Consider the following 17,337-nt stretch of genomic DNA (forward strand, 5'->3'; position numbering starts at 1 on the left):
TGGTGAGAGTGGCTATACCTGGAGGGTGGAGGGAAGGTGGGGCAGAAAGGGGGAATCGATTACAAGGATCTACATATAACCCCTTCCCTGAGGGACGGACAACAAAAAAGTGGGTGAAGGGAGACATCGGAGAGTGTAAGATATGACAAGATAATAATAATTTATAAATTATCAAGGGTTCATGAGAGGGGGGAGTGGGGAGGAAGGGAAAAAATGAGGAGCTGATATCAAGGGCTCAAGTAGAAAGCAAATGTTTTGAGAATGATGATGGCAACACATATACAAATGTGCTTGACACACAGTGAATGTATGTATGGATTGTGATTTGTGATAAGAGTTGTACAATCCCCCAATAAAATGATTAAAAATAAATAAGAAATAAAAAGAGAGGGAAGGATCCATAATGATAGCCTAATTAAGAAAACAAACGATAAATTCCGCAGAGGATGCAGAGAGACTGGAACTCCTCTGCACCGCTGGCGGGCTTCTAAATGTACAACCGCTGTGGGAATGATGCGGCATGGCGCTGCCTAATCGACTGAGATTAGCAGTCCCAGAGGACCCGGCAGTGCCTTGGCTGGACATTTATCCCAAAGAAGAAAGAGCACCACCTGACCAGCTGCATGCTCTCCCATGTTCATTGCAGCACAGTTCACAATAGCAAGAAGCTGGCAACAGCCCAAATGCCCACAGGAGAATGGATGAAGGAACTCTGGTAATACACATGATAGAACACTATCCATCCTTTGAAGACAGTGATGAAACCACACAACACTTCATTGACACAGATCTGGGAACCATTGTGCTGAGGGAAGCTAGCCGATCACAAAAGGCAAACATTGTGTGAGGTCACCGCTACCAGGGTTGACAGCAAGGCAAAGGCGGGCTTCTGTTGTGAGCCATGTAGTCTTCTGCTAGGACCTCACAAGCAAGCAGGTCGTGTGTCCGCCCACTGCTCAAGCTCTATGCAGCACCCCCACTTGCACATCTTAAAAACCACGTCAACACACGAGGCCGCCCTTCAGCTGCAGTCGGTTTTTCGTGTTGTAGGCAAAGGGAGAAGACCAGTCAGTTCCTGCTATCTAGCATTGTGCTGCGATCCCCGGGTGCTGAGTGAACGTTGACTGAATTCAAGTGCAGGGGTGGAGTGGAGGACATGTCTATCTCAGAGACGAGGATTTCATTTCTGTGAGTAAATCAGATAGGGCCACCTGCCATTTGGGAAAACGCTTAACATCACGTATACAGTCCCCCAAGGGGGTGTGCCTGGGATTATGTTCCTAATTGGACACTTTTGACCTAGTTTTGAGCTAGCCCTTCATGACTCAGGCTGTGTGCTATAGACACCTGGGACTTTGGGCTATGTCCTTTTGAGGTGCACGTCCTTTACGGGCCACATCAGAAGGAGCCAATTTGGAAACCCTACTAAGCGAACTGGACTTCACCTTCAACGCACCTGCCGCAGATGTAAGGAAGTGATGTTCTCCCTTGGACATGCGGCTGAACCGCCCTAGTGTGACTGGACGCAGTTGACTGCTGTCCCAAGGTTATGGATTTGGAGGTCCTTAGACTGGTTTGGGATCTCTTGCTCCGAGGGTGCCGGTGAACGTGGCTCAGGACCATGGCGCCTTGCTAACTCTGACGTGCTTTACTGTCGTAGTGCGTGCGGTTCTGCCTTGGGGGCGAGTGCTGTTGGAAGTTTTGCCCTGTCTCCCACCCTCATTGTATATATGTGGCCAGTCACTAAGAGCTTCATCTGGACAAGTCAACAGTCCGTGCATTTTGGACTGAAAGCACTGTCCCATACACATATCGTTTCCTTTTCTCATTAGCATTTTAAATTCTATTCCATTGGCTAAATTAATGATACTATCAACAGAATTACCATTTGCCCCTCGGGATGCTTTATAATGTTCCCCGATAAATGGATACTCATGTCTCTAAAGTAAACCAGGGGCGTCGATAAACTGTAGATATCCGAATGACTTTGACCTCACCCGTAGTGCTAGCCCTAAACCAAGACCGCCTCGCTCTTTTGGCACGGCCCCGCGTCATCCTCGCCCTCATGAAGAGACCTGCGGAGACAGGAGTGCGATAGCAAAGTGTGGTGAAGGAATCCGTTGCCTGGCTGTCAGAAAGAATAGTGTCTGGGTCTATTTTCTTTTCAATTGTCTCTTCTTTTAAAAAATTATTTAAAAAATCATTTTCTTAGTGGTTCTTACAGCTCTTATAACAACGAATACATCACTTGTATCAGTTACATTTGTGCAGACGTTGCCAGCACCATTCTCAAAGCATCTTCTTTCTGCTTGAGCCCTTGGTATCAGCTCCTCATTTTATCTTCCCTCCTCCTCCCTCCCATCCTCGCGAACCCCTGATAAATTAAAAATTATAACTTTCATCTCTGACACCAGCCGCTGTCTGTCTTCTCCCCTGTTTCTGTTGTTCACACCCTTGGGTGTGTAACATGTCCATCATTGCAATCGGTCCCCCCCACTCCCCTTCCTCCCCCCCCCCCCTCCCCTCATGGTATCACCGCTCCCAGTTCTACTTCCTGAGGGTTCCTGTCCTGGATTCCAGGTGGCAAGAGCTCTCACCTGTGCCAGTGGACATGTGCCAGTCTAGCTGGATTTGTGAGGTGCGTAGAACTGGGGTCGTGGCAGTGGGTGGGGTCATGGCAGTGAACTGGGGTCATGACAGTGAACTGGGGTCATGGCAGTGGGTGGGGTCATGGTAGTGGGGTGGGGTCATGACAGTGAACTGGGGTCATGGCAGTGAACTGGGGTCATGGCAGTGAACTGGGGTCATGGCAGTGAACTGGGGTCATGGCAGTGGGGTGGGGCGGGGAGACAAGGAAGCATTACAGAACTAGAGGGATGTTGTGTGTTTCATCGGTGCTACACTGCACCCTGGCTGCCTCGTCCCTTCCTTGTGACCCTTCTATGAGGGGATGTCCAGTTGTCTGCAGATGGGCTTTGGGTCTCCACTCCGCCCTCCTCGTTCACATCCATATGATTGTTCAGTGTCTCAGTCTTAAAGGCTTATCTTCAAACAAGCAGCCCTCTAATAGAGGTGTCAGCTAAGTCCACACTGAAGAAGCACACCAGCATTGGATTTATAAGTCCAAGGACTGTAAATAATAAAGTCGAAGACCAAAGGAGGGAACAGTCAAATTCTGAGCACCTGGTTTGCAGAGGCTATCGATGACCATGGAAGTCCCAAACCCATGTGCAAAGTCCCCGCCTGGATGAAGCCCCTGGGGAGCCCCTGACCACTGACCAGGACTGCAAGTAGCTTTGCTGTCAAAGTGCATTGGAAAGGGGATCATTACAAAGTTAGCTTAAGATGGCTCCCTTTCGACCCATTTAAAATTTGTTCTAGGCTTTTTTAAAAAAATGTATTTTCTGCTTTCTTTTTGATTGAGGTTTTTCTTAATTTTGTTATTGCCATTGAGTTTTTCTTTTTGTTCTGTGTGTTTTTCTGTATATGAAATCCAGGCTAGGTAAATCTACAGACAGTAACTGGACTAACAGTTTCTTCGAGGTAAGGCTGAGGAGATTGGGGAAAATGGGGAACTAATAACAATGGCTACAAGAAAGATGAAAAATGTTCTAAATGGATCTGATGATTGCACAACTCTTTCAATAGGATTGAACTCTCGAATCGCACGACATGTCACTTGCCAATAAAAATGCTAAATGAAAGACAGAAAAGAAAGTAAAGATCCATCCAAGTGGATGTCAGAAGAACTCCAAAATTTGCTTTTGATCATGAAATAACTAAATCAAATGGCAAAATGATGAGGTAAAAGACTGAAAGAAAATTTCAAAGGTCAGCTCGAGAAGACAGAGCAAATGTGCAAAGACCTGGATGGGAGAACATGTTGGGCATTTCTTAGATGGAAAGAACTTGAGAAAATATTCACGCCTCTAGTTGAAGCATCAGAAGAGTTTCTGGGTGAGATATTGAATGACACCAAACCAAAAAGCCAAATCCCTGTCACAGAGTCAGGAAGTGTTAAAAGGAGATGGAGGAAATACATAGTCATTGTACGAACTGGTGACGGTCAGTCCTGCCAGGGGGTCGCCTATGACTAAGAACCCATCGCACTGAAGGCAGATGTCCAGGCTGCTCTAAAGGCATTGGCAATACTAAAGCTCGGTAATCGATGCATTTGAATATGGTCTTAGCAAATCATTTTTAATATACTAGAGCCTGTCTTGAGTGAAGTACAGTCAGGATTCTCCCTAAAAAGCAAGGACGACAAGAGTTAATGGCATGGACTCTGGGCATGTTATTTGAAGGAGGCAGACCTTGGAGAATGGCGTCATGCTCCGTGGAGGGTCGGCGAAAAGACCTGGATTGACATAGTGGCTGCACCGACGGCTCAGACACAGCGCCGGCGGTAAGGACGGCACGGGTCAGGCAGGGCTGCATTCTGTTGTACGTGGGGTCACTATACGAATATCAGTCTTTTTTTTAAACTCAACTGAGTTGGTAGCTGTCACTAAATTTTAGACCATTTTCATTACCTCAGTCAGAAGCCTTGTACCCCTTAGCCTTCATTCTTCTCACCTCTCAACCAGAATTTCTCATCTCTGTCATTTGTTTGATCCCACAGTTGAACACCTTTGTATAGTCAGAACTGTAAGTTTGCCTACTCTGCACATTTCATATGAATGAAATCATACGAGGTGTGGCCTTCCCTGTTCAGTTTCTTTTACTTAACACCAAGTGTTCAAGACTCATCTATGTTCTAACTTGTGTCAGCATGTCTTTGATTTTTTATGGCTGAATAATATTCTATTATAGGGATATATCAAATGTTTATATTAAATCATCACTTAATGGGTGTTTAAACTGTTTCCATTTTTAGCTGTTACAAACAACATTGCAATGAATATTTATGTACAATTTAAATCTTGTACATAATTCAAAATCAATTACATCTTAACTATAGTATCCTCTGATCCACGGACAGTGATGTTGTTCTTAGGTGCATTGAGTTGGTTCTCACCCATAGTGACTGTACGCACAACAGAGCCCTGCCCGGACCCACACCATCCTATGTCTGAGCCTCGTGGTTCGGTCACTAGGTCAATCCATCTTGTTAAGGGCCTTTCTCTTCTTTTTGCGGAAGAGAAAAACCCATATTTTGTTTTAATCCTTATGAGTTAAGAACATCAACTAAGTCAATAATTCTTATATTTGGCCCCCGACATACAACGGCTGAGGTACTATGCAAGAGCAGTTTAACTGCAGTACATTGCGCTTATGGTAGGGAAAGAGTTACCTCACTCTTTTTCAAGAGCAGCAATACACAAAACAGCTGTAAGGGGTAACACCGGGGAATGTGCTGGCACTATTATAGTTTGAAAAAATGTCTTTTATATTAAAAATACTATGTATTTTTGAGAATAAATGCTTTTCCTTTGGCTTATGCAACAATTTGAAGTCACTAAACTTACAATGAAAGAGGAAGAGCTAATGTCAGTCAGTGTTCTGGGGAAGGAGAACTCGGGGCAGAAGGAAATGTAGGGATGGTGTTCAGTGATTCAGGCATTTCCAGCACAATGTTCAGCTGAAGAAATCACCGCTTAAGCTCAACTTAAGCCAATTAAATTCCAGCAGGGTAAGAAACTGTTGGTATTGGTGGGGACTTTTAAACTATTTTATTAGTTGGGATGAATATGGTCAATTGTGAAGTTGTACCAACTGTACCCTCAGTGTCTTCTGTATTTCAACTCAGGACACAACAAATAAAATTGTGGTGGAGAAGGTTGACTTCACAAGTTCAGGTCGCAAAAGGTGACACCTGTATTTGCCAGTCTGTGCACCCTGCAAGCAGGAACAGGGGAGTGGGTAGACGGAATGATTAATTGCAATCTTGAAATAATTAATTTCAATTATTAATTGCAATCTTGGAAATGTTCTTTTCCCAGGTCTTCTAGGCACATTGGAGATTTTCTATTAACATTGTTCCACTGGACACATTTGAGGCACAACATAGTATCTTCCAGATGCGGAGATGGAAAATGGTGGGCAGGAATCAAGACCAAAGCACTCCCTCTCTTTTTTTTCAGGGCCTCAAGCCTGTCCAGCTGAACCTGCAACTGAACCCAACCATTTGTGTTTGCAGGGAGACTTCTCCCATGTCACAAGCCACCTGACTCTACGTCTCTGTGTTCTTTCACCTCCACCTTCCCAACTCTGCCTGCAATTCTTTTTAAAATTAATTAATTTAAAAAATAATTTTATTGGGGGCTCATACAACTTTTTTTTAAATGGATCTTTATTTTTAAGAGATACTACCATTACATTAATAACAAGTAACGGCTCTTATGTGTTAACATCTAGTCATTTCTATAAACTAAAAGCAGCCCAGGCTAGAGGCGTACAGGTATTCCCTAGCTTTTCAGAAGTTCGAGTTCTGCTACTTCGCATTTCTGAAAGGCCTTCTTGCGGGCCTGCTTCCGCTCAGAGAAAAACCCGAGGGGTGTCTGCTTGCTTGAGAAAAGGCACAGTCAAGGCAGAAGAGCTTTCGGTGTTTTGTGGCGCGCACCTCTGAGCTCTTTGCCGAGAGCCCCCTCCCTCAGCATCAAGGGGGTGTTTTGGAACCTTGCCTGTGAACCCCGGGAATTAATATTGCTTTGTGTTATTTGGTATGACTCAGTGGGTTTGTTTTCTGGAAAACTCAAAACAATTTCCCCCATAAATTAACATGAAATACTTCTCCACTTTAAGCCTAGTTGGCTTGCAAAAGCCTTCCCTGGAAAGATGCACTTTGGGACAGCGGGGGAAGCCGGTAATCATTGTTCTAGCCCTTAAACACAGAGGGTTAAGGCTGGCTGCTGTCTACACAGGTTACAAAACAGCTACTCACTACTTTTTTAATTAATAAAGCCCCTGACCTTCAAAGAAAATTTTAGGGAAATGAAATATTTAACCCATTTCTTTCTTCAAATAATTATATATATATATATTTGTACTAGATATCTAAGAAAGAAAAGTATAAAAAATAAAAACAAACTTTTGCTGTTTCAACTAAAAAGCATAGGAAAACCGTGTACACCATTAAATTCATAAGAACTATGGGGTAAAAAGATAAAGGCTTTGGATAAGCTCTAGGTCTATACAAAGTACTTGGTTTGCTACTCTGTAAAAAGGAAGGAAGCTAGCCCTTCACATACAGCAATAACTCAATGCGTTTCTGCAATAGCACTCTAGCTCTGCGAAAGCTTGTTGCACGTCAGCATCCACATTGCCAATGCACGGCGCAGGCTCGCCCTTCTTCCCCATCGGTTGGCGCGGTAGTTTTCGTGGACAGGGTGGATATCACAGACGAATTTCAGGAGGGAATCCAGGAATCATCCCTGTTCTGCGGAAGCAGGTCTGGAGGAGAGTCCTCTCCTGGGTCTCCTCCACCTCCGTGCTCACGCCACTGCCGCGGGATCCCAGAGGCGCGGCTGCTTTGGCCTTGCGCTCTTTCTCCCCTGTAGACGGCACGGTTCAATTTCATCCTGAGCGGCTGCTTTGGCCTTGCGCTCTTTCTCCCGTTGGAGGCGGTACTGTTCAATTTCATCCTGAGCGGCTGCTTTGGCCTTGCGCTCTTTCTTCCCTGTAGACGGCACGGTTCAATTTCATCCTGAGCGGCTGCTTTGGCCTTGCGCTCTTTCTCCCGTTGGAGGCGGTACTGTTCAATTTCATCCTGAGCGGCTGCTTTGGCCTTGCGCTCTTTCTCCCCTGTAGACGGTACTGTTCAATTTCAGCCTTGAGCGACTGCTTTGGCCTGCGTCGCCGCCGTCCCGCGCTAGCCGGCCTCCCACCCGCCTTCGGCGGCTCCCTTCTCCGCCTGCGGCGGCTGCTGCGCGCCTTGCGACTGACTGGCTGTGACTCAAACGCCGAGGGGAGCCGCCTAAATCGACTCCAGACCTCCGGCAGGTCAACGCTCTTACAACTCTTTTTTTTTTTGAGCAGCCAAAAAGTCATGGTTTATTATATCTGAAGAAATTTCATAATTCAAACACAACCAAACTGTACATTTTACAATCACATTCTATTTGTAAACCGTTAAAAGCCACTGACTTCTTTTGCATCTTAGGACACAGTTAGAATCAAGGCAATGAAATGATGGCAAATTCTGCACTGTTAAGTTTTACCCTTGTTTTAGTCTTCCTTCTTTGACTAATCTTACAACTCTTATCACGATCCACACATCCATCCACTGTGCCAAGCACATTTGTACATTTGTTGCCATCATCATTCTCAAAATATTTCTTTCTACTTGAGCCCCTCCTATCAGTTCCTCATTTCCCCCCCTCCCCCATGAACCCTAGATAATTTATAAATTATTATTATGTCATGTCTTACACTCTCCGACGTCTCCCTTCACCCACTTTTCTATTGTCTGTCCCCCAGGGAGGGGGTTATATGTAAATCCTTGTAATTGGTTCTCCCTTACTACCCACCCTCCCAGTATCGCCACTCTCTCCACTGGCCCTGAAGGGATCATCTGCCCTGGATTCCCTGTGTTTCCAGTTCCTATCAGCACCAGTATACAGCCTCTGGTCTAGCCAGATTTGTAAGGTAGAATTCGGATCATGATAGTGGGGGAAGAAGCATTTAGGAAATAGAGGAAAGTTGTATGTTTCATCATTGCTACACTGCACCCTGACTGGCTCATCTCCCCGTGACCCTTCTGTTGTAAGTGTCCAGTTGCCTACAGCTGGGTCTTGGGTCCCCAATCTGCACCCCTCCCTCATTCACAATATGATTTTTTTTTTGTTCTTTGATGCCTGATTACCTGATCCCTCGGACACCTTGTGATCGCACAGGCTGGTGTGCTTCTTCCATGTGGGCTTTGTTGCTTCTGAGCTAGATGGCTGCTTGTTTACCTTCAAGCTTTTAAGATCCTATATCTTTTGTAGATATAGTAGCCGGACACCATCAGCTTTCTTCACCACATTTGCTTATGCCCCTGCTTTGTCTTCAGCAATGGTATTGGGAAGGTGAGCATACAATGATATGATTTTTTTCTTATTAGATGCTTGATACCTGATCCCTTCGACACCTGGTGATCACACAGGCTTCTTCTATGTGCTGCCTCCAATTATTGACCAAGAGGCCAGCACAGCCTCATGGGTGGAGCTTGTCCCCATAACAGTATTAATGTCCTCCTGGAGAACCAATTGAAATGCAGGTGTCCCTTACTCTGGGAAAGGAGCCACTTGAGGCAGGTCAGTACAATCAGAACATATCTTTTTTTCTGAGAACTGTTAAGAGATGTTTTCCAGTTGCCCACATTTGACCTTTTTTTTGCCATGTCTGGATTTTGGCTTCTTTTGCTGTGGCAGGAGTCTTTTGATTGGGGTAAGCACGTTCACACAGTCTCTTATACACATCTAATTTCTGATGTTCAGTGTTCAGTTTGATGGATCGCATGAGGCCTGCCCCAGTGAACCAAGTTGATGGCAATGGAGGAACTGGAATCTTCTGATGTTTCTGGCTGTCATCCCTTTGCAAATTCTTTTGTGAGCAGGAAGCTTTATCTTTTGTAGTTCTTTCCCGCTGAGTCACTGGAGAGGAGGTATTTTGTACAGCAGCTGCTGTGCTTGGTTTGTTCTTAGCCCACGGTGGTTGTTCAGGTTCTGACACCTGTTCAAGTCTGAGTCACACACCCTTCCCCCCGCATCTCTGTAGAATCCCACTTCTTGTCTTTTGCATTCTCCATAGCCAGAAGGTTGAGGCTAACTAAAAGGAAGTCCTTCTTCAACTGAAATGGCCGCTGCCCCTCTACTTTCCCAAGCATGATGTCTTTCTCCAGGAACTAGCCTCTCCTGACAACGTGTCCAAAGTACGTGAGAAGTCTTGCCACCCTTGCCTCTAAGGAGCGTTCTGGCTGTACTCTTGATAGGTAGGAGGCTTAGAGATAAAAGGGGTTGTTTCTAACAGATGCTTACATTCAATGAAAATTAGCTGCCCATGCTACAATAAAGGGTGTTGAAAGGAATCAGGCACACATTAGACGCCTATGGGGGGAAAACGATCCAAAGCTGGGCATGCACAGACCAAGGTCACCTAGGCGTGATGATGAAGGTCAACCTGGGCATGCACAGAACCAGTAACCCGACATCATCCATGCACCTAAATTCAGCCACTAAGAACACACAATACCCTCGACCATGCCCTGCCCCTCCACCGCAACCTTGTGGGGGTAGGAGGGGATAAAAAGCAGAAACTGAGGGTGGGCGCCCTCTTTCAGTTCTAAGGGCCATTTCTTTCCTGTGGGCACCCTCCCACTCCCCATTTTTGGTTCCGGAGCTCTCTGTTGGCAGGTGCGCTTCTCTTTGGCCTCTGAGGGCTCCTCCGAACAGCCATTTTTCTACATGATTTTTGTGCTCCCCGAAGTGGCCATTTTCAGTCTGGAACTTCCCCCATGGCCCCTGCCAGGAGGTCTTGCACTTTCCAGAGGTAGCGCATACTGTCTGAGACTTCCTTTCCGTCCTAAAAGTTATTTGGAATACAAATGTGCTTCTGCCCTGGAAATTCTTTCAGTGTTGACAAGGAAGAATCGAGGGAAACCATCCCAGAAACCATACCCTTCTTCTTCTTTTTTTTAAACATTAGGGGCTCATACAACTCTTATCACAATCCATGCATATACATACATCAATTGTATAAAGCACATCCGCACATTCTTTGCCCTAATCATTTTCAAAGCATTTGCTCTCCACTTAAGCCCTTTGCATCAGGTCCTCTTTTTTCCCCCTCCCTCCCTCATGAGCCCTTGATAATTTATAGATTGTTATTTTGTCATATCTTGCCCTATCTGGAGTCTCCCCTTCCCCCCTTCTCTGCTGTCCATCTCCCAGGGAGGTCACATGTAGATCCTTGTAATCAGTTCCCCCTTTCCAACCCACTCACCCCCCACTCTCCCAGTATCGCCCCTCACCCCCCTGGTCCTGAAGGTATCATCCACCCTGGATTCCCTGTGCCTCCAGCTCCCATATGCACCAGTGTACAACCTCTGCCCTATCCAGCCCTGCAAGGTAGAATTCGGATCATAGTAGTTGGGGGGAGGAAGCATCCATGATCTGGGGGAAAGCTGTGTTCTTCATCAGTACTACATCGCACCCTGACTGACCCATCTCTCCTAAACCCCTCTATGAGGGGATCTCCAGTGGCCGATATCGGAGGTGATGGAAAATACCATGGCTTGGGTCAGGTGCTCCTTAGACCTCAAAGTAACCTCCCTGATTTTCAGCATTCTAAAGAGGTCGTGTGTGCAACGTGCTGTTTGATCCCTAGACTGCTGCTTCCATGAGCATTGACTGGATCCCGGCAAGACAAAATCCTTGACAACCTCACTCTTTTCTTCATGTATCATGATGGTCCAATTGTGAGGATTTTGTGGAAGAATGGTGAAAGAGCCTACTGTTAATCAAAATAAATGCATGTATAGTTTAAAAATTCAAAATGTAATAGCCCCCTTCTTTGCAGTAAACATTCCTTTTAAGCTTTGTCAATGAGGATGTTCTCTTTGAGGAGAGACATAAGCAAGGTCATTTAGGTAAGCAATGGAGCCCGAGACCTCACTGGGTGCCTGACAGCCCCTGGAGAAACCAATTGATGGTCTGATAAAGACCTGGGGAGATGTAGACTTTTCCTGTGACCCCTGCTCACGTTGTTGGGGGTTTCTGTTAACATCTCCTGGGACTATTGTAAAACCTGTTTTTTGATCATAATTAAAGTATATAACTTGCTTTTCACTGAATCTTTGAAGCAGCTTGGAGGTAGCAAGCCTTACTTACTGTTTCCTTCTGTCTAGCTCTTGCAGATACAAATGTAAAAAGTTTCTCCAATCAACCTGACCCCCTGCCTTTGGCTGAATCAGTGATAGGCATTCCAGAACCTTTTGTTTCCTGGCAACAATAGGATCTCTTTCCATTATTTAGGTCTTCTTAATTTCTTTTAACAATGTTAAATAGTTTGCAGTGTAAGTTTTTATTTACTTATTTTATTTGGGGGCTCTTAAAACAATCCATTCATAATTGTATCAAGCACATTTATACATTTGTTGCCATCATTTTCTTTTTTTTAATACAGATTAATTTGTTCAGTGAAAGAAAACAAAAGGCAACAATATTGTCAATTAATTGTAGATCGTAAAGGAGAAATAAACAATGTACTACAGAGAAAAAGTATTTAGTGGGAGAGCATGCATCTTGAGCTGAAAATTTTGTCAGTTCCTTTCTTTAGCTTGTAACAGAATCCTATTTTAGATGTCCATGGCATGTTCTTATGCCTATAGCACAACAGTATGATGGAATCAAAGGAATTTAGTCTAACAGCCATGCTAGTGTGTGTTGCTCTTTATAAAAACATTTATTGGAAGCATTTACTTACAATAAAGCATAGTTTAAATCTCCAACAAGAACTTATAACATCATTTGAATATATTTTTAGTGTAAGTAGATCTGTGGAATTGGAATTTTTTTTTTAATTAAAAGATAATTTATTGGGGGCTCTTACAGCTCTTAACAATCCATACATCAATTGTATCAAGTATACTTGTATATATGTTGCTATCATTTTCTAAACATTTACTTTCTATTTGAGCCCTTAGTATCAGCTCCTCTTTTTTCCCTCCCTCCCCGCTACCTTGTCCCTCATGAAGCAGGAAATAAAATTTCACAGTTGCACACTGTTCTTTTAATTCAGCCATCTCACAGACACACATGTTCAGGTGAAACTGCTTTCATGAAAAAAATTAACTGTGACCAGAGAGAACCTTCCCAGGTGACGCCACTGGGTGCACTAAATGCTCACCTAGTGGGAAAAATGCATACTACAAAAGCTTCACCCAGCGGGGCTTTTCTGTTTTTTGGGGGGCACCCTTTGTACAATAATAAGCAAATGATATGTTTCAAAGTAGATACTGGTTTGGGTACACTAATAGTAAAAAGATACCTTGAAACAATGGGAAACATTTTTAAAATGAACCAAATGTTAAAGATATTTTTTAAATGTTAATTTTGTGAGGCTTGGATATGCTAATGATATGGTGATTATGTAAATTAAAAAATCTTATTCAGAAGTATTTGAGTGAAATGGCATGATATTTAGAATTTGTTTTTAAATTATTGCAAACAAGTGCGGATAGGCTAGATGAAACAAAACAGACAAAATGTTGGTCATTATTAAAACAAGTTGGGAGCATGAAGCTTCACTTCAACTTTATATATGTTTGAAATGTTTTAAGAAATTAAAGTAATACTAATAATAAAATCTAGAAAAGGAGATAGAAAACCAAGAAAGATCTAGGTCTGGGTCATGGCCCCGCTGAGTATGAGCTAAGTCACCTTGGGAAAACTATTTGCTATCTGTCCAAAAGCGTAAGAATGGTACTGTGTGTGAAACCCTTAACATGGTGTTAGCAATATTAGAAAACAAAGCAAAACCCACTGCCATGAAGCTGATTCGAACTCAGTGACCTGTAGAACGGGGTTGAACTACCCCTGTGGGTTACAAGATTATAACTTTTTTTAATTTAAAAAATTTATTTATTGAGTGTAACTTTTTTGGTTTAGAAATAACATCTTTATTAAAGTGTATCTATTTTTCAGGTGTATCTTAATACCCTAAGTTTAATAACCGTCTTTTCACTTAGCCCATGTGCTGTGTGAGTAGGGACATAACAGTATACAACAGCGATACTCTCCCTGGGTCTCCCTCCTCTGTGAGGTGATGCCATTCCGCTCTCAGGAGAGTCCCATCTAAACAAATGTAACAGCTTTGGCTTGATCACGCATTGCATCTTCAGCATTTCCCCCCAGATCCCCGTTAGGCGAGCAGCGAGAGAACATTCTTAAATATTGTTCCGCGGGCTGCTCTGTTCTGCATGGCGAGCTTGGGAGGCATCTGGGGCCGGCAGGCTCTCCTTGTGCTGTGGACAGGGCAGACTGCTGCAGGAGCTCAGCTCAGGCTCACCAGGCTAAGTCAGAGCCACTAACACTCAGTCTGCTCCCCCATCCCTGACCCCAGGAAAGGGAAACCGGTCTCGTCAGATGCTGCCATTTATCATAAATAAAATTAATAATTTCATTAGAAATGTGTCCTGATTAATGTGCAAAATTGTCGACCAGGAGCTCCTGGGGGTGGGGTGTGTGTGTGTGTGTGTGTGTGTGTGTGTGTGTACACCTCAGTGTGTTGTCATGATTCAGAGAAGAGGCCGTCTTTGTGTGTCCAAAGGCAAAAAGGTGAGATAAGGAGCCAGCTTAGTCTCTGTCCCCAGAAGAGGCCGGGAAGGCAGTCCCGTGGAAGACACTCCTCGAGATAAGGCATGGCGCAGGAGAGCAAGGGGCTCCCAGCTTCCCTGCCGTCTTCACACCGAGCCCATGGGAAGTCCTGAAAGTATGAGTCCCAGGACCGTCCAGGACTCAGCGTCCTGCTCCAGGCTCTGCTCTTCTCGCTTTGGTCCAACAGCCTTCTCCAGGCCCAGAAGGAGTAGGCCTGGGCCTCCCACTGGCTGGCCAGGGAGCTCCAGGGGGCAAGAGCCAACCTCAGCAGAAAACTTCCGGAGCAAAGTCAGGAAGAGACACCGGGAGAGAAGGACGAGGGGCTGGAAGTTCATTGCCTCGGGGAGACAGAGCCTCGGCCCCTGCAGCCCTCAGTGCCTGGACACCCCACCAGCTAGACCATGCTGAGAAGTGGGGAGGCTAGGTAGCAGCCCACAACCCCGCCAAGGAAAATCCAGGTCTTGTAGGACATGACAGCCAGCATCATGAAGTAGCCAGAGACCACGAGTGATGTGCATTAGAGACTGGCCAAAGTGACACAAACCACCTGAGATGACTTCCGCCGATGGAGAGCGAATCTGAGCTTGCCGATTCCCCATCCATCTCCTCCACGAGCTGCTGGCTTGTGGGGATCGGGAGTCTCTCCAGAGCATGGCCGAGCAGCTTGACCTTACCGACCTTGATGCCTTCGTACAGTACAACACAGCCAGGAGCAGGACCATCACCACTGAAAGGGCCACGCCTGCTGGGCTGTGGACACTCCAGAAATCGAAGAGAAGCGCCATCTCATCGGAGAAGATGAAATGCATCGCCCTAAGTGCGCACGCCGGGCGGTGTGGGTGCCGCGTCCGCTCCCTCTTGGTTCTCACCGCTCAGCCCCTCCGCGCCCAAGACTGTAACTTAATGGAAGCAGAAAGCCTCATCCTTCTCTCTCGGAAGGGCTTGACAGAGACAGGAGGAGGGTTGTCTGCTGAGGGAATGAATGCAGCTTGCTGGGAATGGACATGCTGTTTGTTAAGGGAGTAAGCAGTTCACTGGCTAGGAAAATAAACCATGAGCACGGAGACAGTAAGTCTGGTAAATGTCTCAAAGTTGAGGTCAGGCTGGGTGGGCAGCTCAAGACACCTTACCTAAATTTATAGCATAAGAGAATCATTCAAGACACATGATATAAAACTGTAGGAGGCCTAAGGATGAATTTAGTAACCACTTAAGCAAGCAGCTTGACCATTGGCGGTGGAGCTGCAATCTCTCTCCCCTGTGAGAGTCCCCTTTGAAAACAAGAAGCATTTCCCTACCGTCCTCCTGCTCTCACTCCGTGAGGGGATCCACCTGAGACTTTCCAAGCAGGCACATCTGATCGATTCTTAGTGCCCTTCTCACCTCCGGAGGGGGACCCACTTCATCTCTTTTGTTGCCACGCTATGGTTAAGCCAGCCTTGGCTTAACTCCTTGCTGCAGTGTGCAGGTGTGTGAGCACAGCTTACCTCTGGCTCCTTAGAATTCACCTGGGTGGAGCTAATTCCCTGAAATTAACTGCAAGACCTGGCAGGCATTCCCCTGCAGGGCTGAGCTTCACAGAGCTTGTGGTTTTGAATTGCTGAATCTTCTGTTAACCTAATGCATAACCCACTACACCACCAGAGCTCCTGAGAGCACCATAAACCCAAAATCAAACTCATTGCCAACTAGTCAGTTCCGACTCCTAGCAGCCCAATAGGACAGGGCAGAACTGCCCCTGTGGGCTTCTGAAACCCACTTTTTATTAGAGTGGAAAGCCCCATCTGTCTCCCAAGGTAGTTTCAAACTGCTGACCTCTTGGTGAGCAGCCCAGTGTATGACCACTATGCAACCAGGCTCCTTGGAGCACCATAGTGAAGCTCAACCAATGTTATGGAGTACTGCTTTATAGGTGGACAAACAGGGGTGCACAATGATAAAGGAATCTTTTTAGGGCCAGAGCCTCTTGGTCAGATAGCCTCGCTCACTCCCCTCACTCTGCTCTAATGTCTGCGCTGGCAGATCTGAAGTTAATTCTCAAATGAGTATTTACAAAGTATCCCAGTCCAGCCTGCCTGTGCCAGAATCAAGTTTCTTCACTTTGCGATCCTAGGCAAATCAAACACATCTCTAACCTCATTTTTTCATTTGTAAAATGAAGTTACAAACAGTACCCATTCAATGGTTTGCTTTGGAGATTCAATTATTTAATACACGTACTACTTTGAAATAGTGTCTGCCACATAACAATCAATAGCTGCTGCAATGACCACATGCCATCACTGTCACACCACTCACTGGGGGTTTTAGATATCCCCTGGTCAGAGCAGAGCAGCAACTCCACACCAAACGAGCAAAAGCAAGACGTTCAAAAATGTAAAGTTTAAGAAAATTCAAACTTTGAAGTAAAATATTAATGATATCTAAAAGGATAATGACTCTAGGGTTAAAGCTTAATGAAAAACAAATCAAGAGAAAAGTAAAGACAGATTTGATTGTAAAAACATTAAAATATCTTCTTGGTGTCAATATCATTCATTGCAGTATTATTTGTACCTCAAAATGCTGGAAACAGCATAAATGTTCAGGTCAGGGGATCTATTTAAATAAAAAATGTACATTTTTATAGTGGAATTTTATACAATTAAAAACTCATGTCTCTAGCTCTATCACCACTCTTAGCCTCATTTTAGAGATAGTATCAAATGCAGTTAGATGAGATAGAAATTATAGGTAAAAAATTAAAAATAAATCTGTGGATGTTTTATCCTGTTTTTTCGTTAAAATACTTGATTCCTATTAAGAGCCTGTGTATATAAATAAAGTATGGACTTCTTGGGAGATCCAGGACATCCAAAAGCCTCCAGGCTTCACCCCCCACCCCCCTGCACCCCATCAAGCTCTCTCCATCCGGTGCGCCGTGGTACCTACGCTGTGCTGAGCTCACCCTCACTCCCATGGCTCGGGGCCCTTGCTCACAAGGCCTTTCACCCTGAAATGCCCTCGCTACTCCTCTTCTTGGACCAGTGAGGCCTTTCAA

At 45.0% G+C, this 17,337-nt stretch overlaps 1 pseudogene; it reads right to left on the reverse strand.

Annotated features, from left to right (window-relative positions):
* Positions 1 to 12,512: 12,512 nt before the first annotated feature.
* Positions 12,513 to 15,106, reverse strand: LOC142459684 (protein SLC31A2 pseudogene; annotated as a pseudogene).
* Positions 15,107 to 17,337: the final 2,231 nt, after the last annotated feature.

Source organism: Tenrec ecaudatus, chromosome 1, assembly GCF_050624435.1.
Source record: "Tenrec ecaudatus isolate mTenEca1 chromosome 1, mTenEca1.hap1, whole genome shotgun sequence".
Lineage (NCBI taxonomy): Eukaryota > Metazoa > Chordata > Mammalia > Afrosoricida > Tenrecidae > Tenrec > Tenrec ecaudatus.